Source organism: Passer domesticus, chromosome 5 (genome assembly GCF_036417665.1).
Source record: "Passer domesticus isolate bPasDom1 chromosome 5, bPasDom1.hap1, whole genome shotgun sequence".
Taxonomy (NCBI): domain Eukaryota; kingdom Metazoa; phylum Chordata; class Aves; order Passeriformes; family Passeridae; genus Passer; species Passer domesticus.
This window is the reverse complement of record NC_087478.1, coordinates 19,818,265-19,831,527: the sequence shown is the minus strand read 5'-3', so window position 1 is coordinate 19,831,527 and position 13,263 is coordinate 19,818,265. Positions and strand designations below refer to the sequence as shown.

General features: G+C 35.0%; 1 long non-coding RNA gene across 1 annotated transcript; it reads left to right on the top strand.

The window, feature by feature from the left end:
• The first annotated feature begins 6,761 nt into the window (after positions 1–6,761).
• Positions 6,762–7,922, top strand: LOC135301276 (uncharacterized). Its single transcript, XR_010363015.1, has 3 exons — positions 6,762–7,116; positions 7,239–7,311; positions 7,418–7,922. It is a non-coding gene; the product is annotated as an uncharacterized LOC135301276 (long non-coding RNA).
• The last annotated feature ends 5,341 nt before the right edge of the window (positions 7,923–13,263 follow it).

Below are 13,263 nucleotides of genomic sequence, written 5' to 3'. Positions count from 1 at the left end.
TACAGATCTGAAGGATACGTAAAGTGCATATAAATATATTTAAACCTATTCTTTATATTGTTCAGTGATTGCATAATTTTACTAGTTTGTCCAGCTTCAAATTGCAGCAGAATGCAATGGCTTCCATTCTAAACTATACTATTATAAATTGAGAGTATCATTCTGAGAGAAAAAAAGCCCTGGACATAGAAGTTTTTATGTAAAAATATAGAATACCATCACAGATCAAACAAACATATACTATATACTTCCTAGTTAAAATTGATGATATTACTTCATATTACATGAATATCAGATGCATAAGATTGACATATTTAAGATCTATAAATATCTACATTATGTAAGATCAGTACAGTGGTAATTTTATATTATGTCTGTAAATTCCAAGCCCATATGCTTTTATAGGATTTTTTTCAGGAGACAAAATGGCTCCCATCAATTTAGAATATGTTATTCTTCCTTTATTCTTAGAGTTGTTAGGTACACTACCATTACAAAAATCTTCTTTCCTTATTGAAGAGAAAAAAATAAAAAGAGAAAAGTGATTTTGAAGAGAACTGCATATTAGCTTAGAAAAGAATGAATGTGACATGAAATGAAGCTCTCAAAAGACCTCAGTCAGAAAATTAATGTCATAAACATTTCTTTTTGCTCCTATATTAAGTTTTATTATTGTCTTCAGAATGATTTTCAAAATCTTATGAAAGTTGGTTTTGGTCTACAGCTGAACACAGTTGGAGTCCTTTCCAGCAATTTCTTTTAAAGAAGAGAACCTATCAAACAGTTGCAGTTCAGTTTTTGAATACAGATTCTCATTTTTTAAGTGCTGCTTTAATATCACAATTTTTAAGGAATGAGCTTAAATATCTACCTAAGTCAATCAGAGTATTTCTGGACAAACAAATGAAATGTCTAATACAAGAAGCTAGAATAAAAGGACACTTTTGTATCTTCTGCTCAGCTAGAGCAAAAACTGGAAGAACTTCCTTCCATTTACAATAAAATATGTCTGCTTTGATTCAGAAATTGATAGTCTGTGTAAAATTAGACTGTACATTGATTTTATGATGTTTTACTTAGACTGAAATGTGTTATCAAAAATGTATAGTCAGGCAGTCTCGTGAATATTCTACCAGATGCATTTATTTCTAGTTTTTTGCCAGTCGATGACAGGTGTATGGTACATACCAATTATATCTTACTTTTCTCACACACTAAGGCATTATTATTTCGCAGGTTTTGAGCTTGTCAGTGCAAGTTGATTACTTCTAATTTTCCTTTTATAGGACAGACTCTAGAGTAGTTTCTTTTTAAAGTACAGAAGTACTAAATTAATTCTATGGTGCTGTCAGAGACTGGAAAAGGTGTTTTGTTTCGAGACACCCCAGGCTTGGAGTGTGTGGTGGGGGGTGGGTCACTTACTCTGGTGTGGTTGTGTCCTGTCCCCCAGAGCCCCCAGCTGCACAGTCTGCCAGTCACAGCACACTGCAGGCAGCCCCCAGTGTCACCCAACCTGGTCCCTAAGAGGCCAAGAGAACAAAGTCCCACCTGGGAGGGAAGCCCAGGATGGGCCAAAAAGGTTTAAGAAGGTTCACCATGAGCCAAGCACATCATCCTTTAACCCTGTCTTCACCTTGGAGTTTTACACTGCTGGAACCCAGGAGGTGGTACCTATGTCTGGTTTTCTCTCTTTCCTTTCCGTTTTTCTCCCTTTTTTCTTCTTCTAATTCTCTTCTCACAGAAGGTAACACCAAATGGATTCTATTTTCTATGTTCAGTGGGCCCAGTCTGTACTGTAATAAGTGATGTTCTGTTGTGTTTACTCTTTTGCTAATGTTTCCTAATTTTCTACAGTTTGCCAGTAAACTTTTGTGTGGTTTCTACCTCTTGAGAATAAGTGGTTAGGATCTTCCTTTTTCTGTCTACCTAGAGAAAAACAATCTTGATTCAGCCATTGGTGTGAGTGACCAGAGTGTAATAGCTGTACGACTTCATCCTTCGTGTTTCTTTTACAAGGCTACACCATTTTAAAGGGTTCTTTCCTTGAGAACTGTAAATTGCAGTGGTCCTCACTGCATGACCACAGCATCACGTGGCTCTGGTAACATGATTGTCATTCACCACACTTCAAAGGACACATGCTAACAGACAGTTTTGTATAAAAATATGAAGCATTCCTAAACTGGAAGAGATCCTAGCAGAGTTCTTCCAGCCAGTATGTGTCTTTTATAGCTCATAATGATTTAGAGAACAAAAAGTGCAAATCTGCATACATGGAGAGCCATTAGATGTGCTATGAACATCAGTAAACAGGGGCTTAAAGCCCAATGGACACATGATTTTAAATAGTGTTTTACAGATCTGGTGTTTTTTTTGCTGCAGAATGAAAATTTAATCCTCTAATTTCCATGTTAAGAGGATGTGTCAGTTCATAACATGGAACAATTTATTGTGGTTTGTTCTGTCAAAAGCAAAGAAGATAAACACAAGCTTCTTCTTTAAATGTAAAGGATAATTCATTAAAACTTTGCATATTCTAGAGTTGCAAGCAGATGTGTTTTCACACATCTTCTGAGAGTCATGATGTACAGCTGAAGCTCCTTACAAACATGGGAGTTGTTTAAGAGTTAATTGAAGAAGCTGGAGACTGCAACCAATGCAACAGGACTCTGCTTCTTCATGGAGGCCCAGATGAAGTTTTAGTTCTGTTTCAGAAGTGGAATTCAGAAGTCAAGGACAGAACACAGGGAATATTTTATTTAGAACTATCTTATTTGAAAACGAAATTCTCTCAAAAAGCCAAGCAATGAAAAAAGTGATTGCCTCTACTATTGCTAGTCAAGGTATAGTGTAGAAATAGACGTTTAATAAAAACATTTTTGTGGAAAAGACGTTCAAAAATGTAATTTCCTTCTTAAGGCAGGCAATGCTTTTCTGCTTCTGAAAAGTCTTATGACATCAATAACAAAAATATGTCAACTATACTTTCAGAAATAAAGGTAAATACAGACTGGTCTCATACTTGGCATTACTAGAATTTTTTAACAGCTTTTAGTAGTATTTAAATTTTAATTTGAGATCTCTAACGGAATATTTCTTTGTTTCTTCAAAATAGTGTCTGTAGTCCTTCCTTGTATAGTAGTGTGATCAAAATTTGTATTAGAGCCAAGAGTATATAAAATGATATTTCAGGAAGCAAACAGGAAATTTTCTATTCATTCCTTTACTGTCTTACCCTAAAGAAGGATATTCAGTTGTTACATTGACTAGTTGCTGCATTATCTCTGCAATACTCAAGGAAGTTCAATGACAAATGACAGGAAAATCAATAGGGTGCTATACAATTGCTTTTTGGAGAGAGAGGCAGTCTTATTTGTTTTTCTAAAACACTCTGGAAGCCATGTTAAAAATAAATAATCTTGACATTCTTAATAATTTTTAAAATACCCTGTGTGCACAGGTCCTGTGTAGCAATCTCTGATGACTTTAATTGGTTCCTTTTTCCTATGGAATCTTTGCCTCACTCCTTACATAGGATAAATTCAAGTCTGTGGATGAAACAAGTTTGCACAGGAGAGGGGCATAGCATCTTTCCTAACAGAAGATAGCAGCAAGTAGAGTAGAAAAAACTCTGGAAAGAGAAAAAAATGGCAGAGAAGAGTGATTTGCTGATATGGACATTCTAATGCCCCTGGTCAAATAATTTCTGTCATTGTTTTATGAAATTTCTTTGTAATCAGGGCAAGTCTAGTGGGTTTTTTTGCCTGTGTGCTCATCCAAAGTACATTCTTTCATTACATTGCAAAATTTTGAGTGTTTTAAGAACAAACATTTTGAAGACTCTGTGTCCTCTGACCTATCAGAACATAAGCATCTTAAATTGACTAATGCTAGTTACAGTAATGATTCTATGCTCCAGGGATTATAACACCACTTCACACCAAAGGTGACAGACAAAATCAATACTCATCATTCAGAAAATACGTAGTGGCAAATATCAAAAGCTTACAAAAAGTTAATCATTCTGCTCTAGTAGAAGGTCATAATTAGTAAGGCTTTAAAAAATGAAATACAATTTTAAGCAGTTGCATATTTTGTGCTAATTCTGTAAACATCACACATTTGTTACTAAGGTAGTTTTACAAGAAAAATTATCTATATTATGTTATTTACACTATAATAACAAATTATACATAACATGTAATTAATATTTAATTAAAACTGAACCATAAAAATTTGTAATAAGTGGAACTTATGTAGCACAGGGACACTTGGTTTTGGTAGTTTGACGTCAGTATAAAACTTGAAGTGTTCCTAACAGGTATACACCAAAATGTCAGTGAAGTCACTGGGAAAAAATCGATTATATTGATCTTATACAACAACAATGCATAATTAGGGCCACACTGTGCAGTACTGTCTGTCTTTCTTTAACTACCTTGGAATCTGTAATTTGAGTCTTTGTCTTATCACAAGTGTAATTTGTGAATTAATGTGCTGCATGTTTTATTCTGATAACTTCATCCATTTTACAGATTGTAGTTGTTTGAAGAAAAAAGAAGCAGTTTTGTTGGATTGATTTTCAGAAAGTTTAAGCCAAGACTTATTCATAATGTTTCCAACTATTTGTATAGCAAAAGAACAAAAAGTCTATTTCTGCTGAAATAAAGGAAATAGTAATTGCTGTATTGTGTTTGTGGTTGGTTTCATCCTGAAATTCAGGAGAAATAATGTTTTGCCAACATGAACGGGGAAGGACAGTACAGTCAAAATGAAGTTTGCCTCATTTATGGATATGTTATTTTGACTTCACACTAGGATCTTACATGAATAAGGCAAGACTGAGTTCAGAATTGAAACAAATAAGGTTTTCCAATCAATTAGCATTGGGCCGATTAATGCATTATAGGGCTAATAGAAGACTCCCCAAATGTCCTGTGATCCAAAATTTTACATCACTCAGTGTGAAACTGCTGTCCCCAGGGGATGTACCTGGGCAAATATAAACCAGAGTGAAAAACCCCATAGATTTGTTGTCCCAAGGATTTCTCCCACCACTTCTTTGGAACTTCCCCCACCACCTGATGGATCTGGTCTGCGACCACCACCTCAACCAAGGCTGCACAAGTCTCGTTGCCAGGCCTACAGGCGGTGAGGTCTTCACACTCTTGTTCTTTCCCTTTCCTTCTTTTCCTTTGTGCATGTCCTTGGGTTATGCTTTGCTTTCATACTGCAATGCTCTCATTTTGTTGTTACTATAGATAAAAATTAACAAAATGGTTACATACTGGTTCTCCTTTCAACCAAGTTGTTTTATAATAAACCCTAGTAACAAGAACCTGTGTTATCCTCACCTTCTGTGGGGTGGTCATAACAACTTGCCTGTTTTAATTCTGAGTAATTATTTAAAGAAGATACATTTGAAGTGATATTTTATGTAGAATTAGCAAATAAATTTCTGTCACGAAAGAACAAAACAATATATAAAACTTACACAAATGTCACTTCAGTCCAGAAACCCAAAATTTGGACAATACTGAAATTCCTCACAGGTCTGTGTTGGTACCTCTTGTACAGCATATTGCATTCAAAAAGTGAGAGATGGCTTAAGAGTTACTTGAGAAGGGACAAAATAATATTGTAGCAGCGATCATAGGATCAGTTTCTTATCTAATTAGATTATTTCCTGAATAAACATACAAGAGAACCCAAGGAAAGGGAAAATAACGTAATTGGTTACTCGTGTTCTCTTATGACACTTCCAGGGCAGTCTGGCTTTGTTCAAAGCCAAGTGTTTTTTTCATAAAAGGCATTTTCTTGTGGGCAGAAAACATATTTGGTACTAAAAGCCAAAACTAAACAACAAACAAGAATATTTTACATACACATCGAGGGTTTTGTATTATTTTTAAATATGCCAGTTCCAAGTTCAAATGTGTCTTTCATATCACAGTCCTCTGACCCTAGAGAATACCTCTGAACAGCTTTGATTACTGTTAAGATTCTGACAGAATAAAAGCACTAGGCCACTTTCAGTAAGGTCAGAGCCTGCATATTTTTACACTATCACTTTTTTTATGAATGTTCAAGACTATTGTCAGAGGAACACCCTAAAAAAGGTTGGGTTTCTACATGGAAACTGCTTTTGTGTCTTCTGTGATGCTTATCTTTTTCAAAGGCATTCCCAGGAGAAGGCTGAATCTTTGCAGCCATAGCATGCAATTGCTAGTTCTTTAACTGTCATTAAAGAGAGAGTTTCCATATGTGCTCCTTCTCCAGTACCTTCAATCATTTTATTTTTCCCCCTAAGGGAATATGGCATTGCATTACATCCTTTTTTTTTTGATATACAGAGAGAAAAAAAACAAACTACTGTAGCACCAGTGATGGTTTCTGGTCCAGGGCACCCAGCAGAAGTGGGGACTTCTGTGCAGGGACTGCATTACAGCACATGCCACAGTTGAGACAACCACAGTACACAGAGTATCACCACACAATTCCAAAAGGCTATAAGCATTTTTCCATACAGAGTAACACCACGCCTCATCAGAAGGCTTCAGGCATCTGCCCATAGAGAGTAACACCACACCAGAAAGCTTCAAGTGTCTGCTCTCCTTGTGCTTTAGCCCAACCTTGTATAGGCTGATGTTCATGCATTGCACCTGTGTGTCCCTTTGGTGATTGGTGGGTGCACCTGGGCACTCCATGGCTCATTGCTTTCAATGCTGCTTCCCTGCTTTTCACAGCTGTAGTGCATGAGGGATGAGGCTCTGCCACAGCCACACTCCCAATTACCACAAACTGTGGGCTTACAGGACTGTTCCCTATTTATTTTGAGTTACTTTCTTAATGCTTTTTAGGATAACTTGCAAAGGTTTTCTATCAAAAGTTGAATAGAAAGAAAAGAAATTGTATTAAAAATTCAGTTCATCTGAAAAGATGAAAGAAAAATTCTGAAGAAAAATTCTTCTATAACATTGAAGAAAACGCAAAGGAAGAAAAAGTGTGATGTCAGAGGTCTGCTAGCTGATCTACAGCAGCTGCCATCACATCCAAGACTTTACTAAACATATGATTGCTTTTGGACCAGCCTGTCCTTACACAGTCCCTGGAAAGGTCTGAATATTGTGAAAATTTGTTTAAGGTTTAGGATTTCTTAATTAATTGGCTTTATTTGTTTGCTTTAATTCACATTTTAATTTTATCCACATTTTGATACATGTGACTGGTTATCCCAGAAAATGAAAACAGAACATTTGGATGATACAAATATAAATACTCTTTAGGATCAGTTAAAGCTGAAGAAGGAAGGTAATTTTCCTATGCTTATATACAGTAATTTTGCTGACACCTTTCACTCTATGGGCCATTCAGAGATTATATCTTGTTAATGATTCTTTCATTTTCTCACATGCAGCCAACAGAGGTACATTCTGAACTGCTACATGTCACTGTCTGCAAGGCTAGGCAGCTCTAGGCACAGCAAGTCCTTGTCCAGGGTATCACATGGCTGAGGTGAAGAGCTGCAGGGCTGCCCTGCCTGTGATTGCACCCAGGAGAGGAGCCAGCTCTCTTGGAAGTGATGCTGCAGCAGTGGGTACAAGAGACAGAACAAGGTGCTATCAGCTGGGATTAATTGCTCCTGCTCACTTGCTCCACTTACTTACCTTCCCACTCCATCTTTGCTCCTCATCCCTTCCCTAGTAGTCTACTTCTAGTTTCTCATTTTCTGGAAAGAAAAAGTTTATTTGTCTGTGCATCTGAATATCCTTGAGCTGTTTTTGTTCATGACTGCAAGTCTCATTGATTTAATTTTTAATTGTTTTTGGAGTATGTTTACAGATCAAGCTTTGTTCAGGTTGAATTGTTGCAATGAAGTTACTGGTAGAATGAAAATAAGTTTGAGTGACTTTCTAATTTTTTTACTAAGCAAGAAATTGCTATTGATTGCATGTAATAGCATGCCATTTCCTTTTCAAGTTCATAGCATCTGTGCATCTTTTTCTTCTGCAGCTCAAGTGGATGAACTAAATTTCAGTGGTCAGTGAAATAATATTTTTTCACGTTTTATATATATATATATATAAATACATATACATATTTTAAATATATATATAATATATATTTTTTCACATTTTATATATATGTATTTAAAAATAGATATAATATATAGTTACTTTTTGTTTTGTTCAGAAAGCTCTCTGTCATCTAACCTCTGTCTGTCCAGGTGTTCTCTGCTCTGACATAATACTGGTAAAGAGAACTGAGATCTGTTTTTAAATTGTATTTTTAGCACTGCTGTTTCACTTTTAAAGAAAATTAAAGAAATTAAAAAAAAATTAAATAAAGAAAAAAATGTACTCTCAAAGAAATGTATTAAAAGTACATATTTTCTGATCTTTACAGAGAATTTTATAGGATTACTGCTGACAGAAGATGACATGCATTATTTGAAAAACTGTTTTGAAACTTTGCTTTTCTTATAGAATTGTTTGCTCTCTCCAAGAAGAATATTCATGCATATGTAAATAGATTTTACAGTCATAACCAATAACGATATCTTATAGTACAGTAAAAAAAGTAGTTCCTTTTTTTAGAATATATGACCAACCTTCCCATAAAAATCAAAGGGGAATAAAAGGTAAAATGACTGACCAATTAGAAGAATTTCATAGAAGTAAATTAGCGCTTTACTGTGTTACACTGAACATCTTTAATAAAAATATAATTTATCCCATTTACAGGAAATTTTTGAGACTTCAGGATGTTTTGTCCTCTGAATAAGAAATAATTACTACAATTTTGATTTTCCATAAATCAAGCTGAAATGAAAAAATGAAGCTCTTAGTCTGGAATACTTAAATGGCTTTGTCTCTCCTCACAACAGAAAAAAAGGTTTTTTTAAATAAAAAAAAAAATCCCACAGTATACATACAGATTTCTGTAAAAGAGATCAATAAAAATATTTTTCAATTTTTTTATTTTAAAATTTCAGTCAAGAATTTAATGGCAACAGACTTTATTCTCAGAAAATTTTATTAATAATAAAGTATTTCTACCATAAGGAGAAGCTGCTAACAGCAGGAACAGGCACATAATGCTTGCAAGGATCTTTGTTGTGATTGTAATTCATGTATCTTTTGGCAGATGCACAGAAATCCTTCTACTTGTGTGCGTCTTTTTTTGGATAGCCCATTTCCCCTCATTGTCTTTTTCTACGTGGCATGTAGTGAAGGATTGCTAGTGCATATCTGAAGGACCAGAGCAAGATGGACTGGAAAATGAGAAATACACTAAGTAATATTTGATTCATATTATTCTTCTGGGAAAAATGAATGTTGCAGTGCCCAAATAATTTATGGTTAATTTTCTGATACTGACATTTATTTTTAGTTCAAATAAAAAACACATATTTTTTGGCTTTGTTTTACTGTTTTATTCCTGTTAAACACTTATGCATATAACAGTCTTGTTCACAGGGCAAACCTGAAAACAGTGTTTCTACAATCAGCATAGCTGGAGAAATGCTCTGTATTTTCCCAAATGATCATACAATTATCATTATGGACTCCCAGATTTTTTTTCCCCAGTATTCAGTATTTATAGCATCTAGGCTTCTTCTGCTTTTACTTTCTTTTAAAATATGAAATGCACTGAAGTCCAACAGTCAGAGTCTGTAACTTGGTGTCTTAAAGCTTCTGAATCAGAAGATTTTTTTTTCATCTGATGGCAAATTTTATTCCTAGGTTCAATTTAAATACCTCCTGCGTGGTGCAGGCATATTGACGCAGGATTGCTAGGTGGAAATTTCAGAGGAATACCACAATAAATCAGTGTCACATATCATAGAATTGTGGAACCATTGAGGCTGAAAAACAGACAGAAAGTCCAACCATTAACCCATCACTGTCAAGTTCACCACTAAACCATATCCATAAGCATTAATCTTTGAAATACCTCCAGGGATCGTGACTAAATCACTTCCCTAGGAAGCCTGTTCTGACGCTTGACAATCCTTTCCATGAAGGTATTTTTCCTATTATCCATTCTTAATCTCCCCTAGCACAACTCTTGTGTGGCATTCACATTCTCTGAAAAAATCCCTTCGCCCAGGATTTTTCTCCTGGGAAGCTGAGAAGCCTCAGACAAAACGAAAACAAATCTTATCTCATTTGCTTCTCCTGTGTTTTGCTTATGTGGAATGTGGTTGGAGATTGTTTACCCACAGGTGATGGCCTGATTGGACTCTGGTGTGAGTTGTTTTGACTCTTTGACCAATCAGTGCCAAGCTGGGACTCTGGAAAGAGTCACAGGTTTTCATTAGTATCTTTTTATTATTGAGTAAGTATCTTTTCTGTATTCTTTAGTATAGCTTAGTATAGTATTCTTTAATATAAAGTAATACATTCTTTATATTAGTAATAAAATTCTTTTATATAAAGTAATAAATTAGTCTTCTGAGAACATGGAGTAAGATGCATCATCCCTCTCTGCCACGGGGGTCCCTGCAAGTTCAATACTCTTTTCATGTCATTTCTTACTTGGGAGAAGAAACAAACCCTCTCTTGCCTACAGTCTTCTTTCAGGTAGTTGTGGACAGCTCCAGTAAGAGCTTGCTGAGAACTTTAGTGCTAATCAGCTTTGTTGCCCTTGTCTGGACAAATTCCAATACCTCAATGTCTTTCTTGTTCTCACATTTATAACTTCCAGTCAACTGACAGCTCTGCAGTTAGCCATAGCTGCTGGTAAATGGGTGCTGGAGACTGGCTTGCAGAGCAACTCTCCCAGCTTCCTCAGGGACCTTGAGTGGATCCTGTCTTGCTGCACAGATTTGTGTGTGGAAGTGGTGCAGTAGGTCTCTGACCATTTCCCTTGGATTACTGGGGTTTCATTCTGCTCCCCATTCATCTTCCACTCAATGGGTTGGGTACCCTGTGGAAAAAACTATTTACTATTAATACTGAAACAAAGAAGTCATGAAGAACTTCAGCCTTTTCTCGTCCTTTGTCAATGTTTCTCCTCATATCCAATAAAGCACGGAGATCCTCCTTAGCCATCTTTTTGCTATTCATGTATTTATAAAAACATTTTTATTATCTTTTAAAACAATAGCCAGATTAATATCTAGTTGGGCTTTGGCCGTTTTAATTTTCTTTGTTTACAGCCTCCCGTCACCCTTGTAGTCCTCCTAAATCACTTATCAGCCCCATTTTAAAAAGTCCATTTACTCCTTGTTGTGTGATGTTCCAGACAAAGCTCTGTTCACCCAGGCCAATCGGCATCTCCAATGGATAGTCTTTTGGCACGTGAGGATATCCTGCACCTTTAAGATTTACTTCTTTAAGCACATCAGGCCCCCTTAAACCCATTTGCCATTCAGGGCTCCATGTATGCTATAATACAGTCTCCTTGCTCCTTTTGAAAAGAATAAAATACACATCTAAGGTGATACTTTATTTTGTTTTATTATAATTGGTATAAAGTGCTTTTGTGTGAAATTATTTGCTGTTCGATAATACTGTCATACAAGCTATCTAGATATAAACATATATGCAAAACCTGCTACATTTCTAAAACTGGGTTATGAGATCAGAATAAAAATGAAATCTTATTCTTTAGCGTTGGCATCAGCTTCATATTCCATAAAATAAATCAGAATCTGGCAACTTGTCTAAAACAGAAAAGTACAATTGAATACTAATGTCTGTTATTTTTCTCCTGAGAATATGTTTTCAGGCATTGAATATAGTTGTATTTGTGTATAGGCACAGAGCTATATACACTTTTGAAGCTGGACAAGAATGTTATAAAGTAACTTAATTTTTCATTTCTTATCTCTAACAGAAGAATAATATGGTTTTGTCTTTTCTGTCTTATCATGAAGGACATGATGGAATTATTGCAATTTTAAAGGCAATTTGGCAAAGAAAATCCTAAAAAACAGATGAAATTTTAGGCTATATCATTCAAGCTATTTCCAGCAGACAAATGGAGATGTGATTAAATTGTGATTGTGCAAGCTTCAGTTGGAATACATATTCTTTTGAGCAAAACAAAAATGACATCAACTGCAGGGGAAATTACTATATTAGTAGCATTGGAAAACTTGCCAAATGAAAAGAAACTGAAACAAACTTTGGCTTATCTAGCCTACCTAAAGGAACTTTCCCTCCAAAACCGTGAAGATAAATATTAAGACTTCAGAAATTCTGAAGAGTGGTATTGGTTATTATAAATATTATCCTCAAACTTAAAAAAAAAGTAAATATGCTAGCCTGAAAGTTAGAAAAAAAGTGTTCTAACCCCTAGAGGAGTAAAACTTTACCATATCAGTCCAACAACAGGAGGGAAAATTAGAAGTCTCTGCAGTACTTAGCGTCATAAATGTACATTTATAGAACATGGTTTTCTGTCATAATAGGTACCTATGAACAGCAATACAGGAGGACAACTCAATTCTATGGCCTATGTTCCAAATCTGAAACTGCAAAAAAGTGTATCTATTATTGCCTGTTACAGCCCATCAGCTGCAGGTTCATAAAAATATGTCTTTTAGAAGAGACATGCTGTAGTTTGGAATGACAAGTTTTTACTGCAGTCTTGAGCAGTGGGAGTGAATTTCACAGTACTTGAAAGAAATTAGGCATATTTGAAGAAAAGAAAAAGAAATTGATCCAGGATGAAAATCTGTTAAAATCTGTTTGTGTGCTATAAAGTTAACACTATGCAGTACAGAGATTCTCTAGCATTTTTCAAAATCAGCTATACCGATGTGTTCTACTTTTCTATTAAATAATTTCAATATACTTTCTAAAACACATTAAGTAAATTATCACACATGAATCTCTCACCCTTTTATCAAAATGAAAATATTGTTAAAATATAGGGTTTTTTGTTGAATTTTCTTTTGTATTTTTCACATTTTTCAGGGAGGGGGTTACTTCTAAATACCTTTTGTAGTTAATATGTTTGCTTTAATACCTTAAAAACTACTCTGGACTTATACAAACTTCGACTGAAATTTTGCATTTTGAGGAGCGTAGAATCCATTTTGTCTTGATGGTGGCTTATTAAAAAATTCCAGTTGGTAATTAATTATTAGATAATTTGATACAAACGAATTATATTTTGGTTAGTTTTGAAAAAAAAATTATTTAATATCAGATCTGAATGAAAGCCCCTTAGGTGCACAAAACTTTAAAAGAATACAAGATAGGAAAATAAATTGTAAGGGTTTATTTGTTTAAAAAGCTTCCTAGGTTT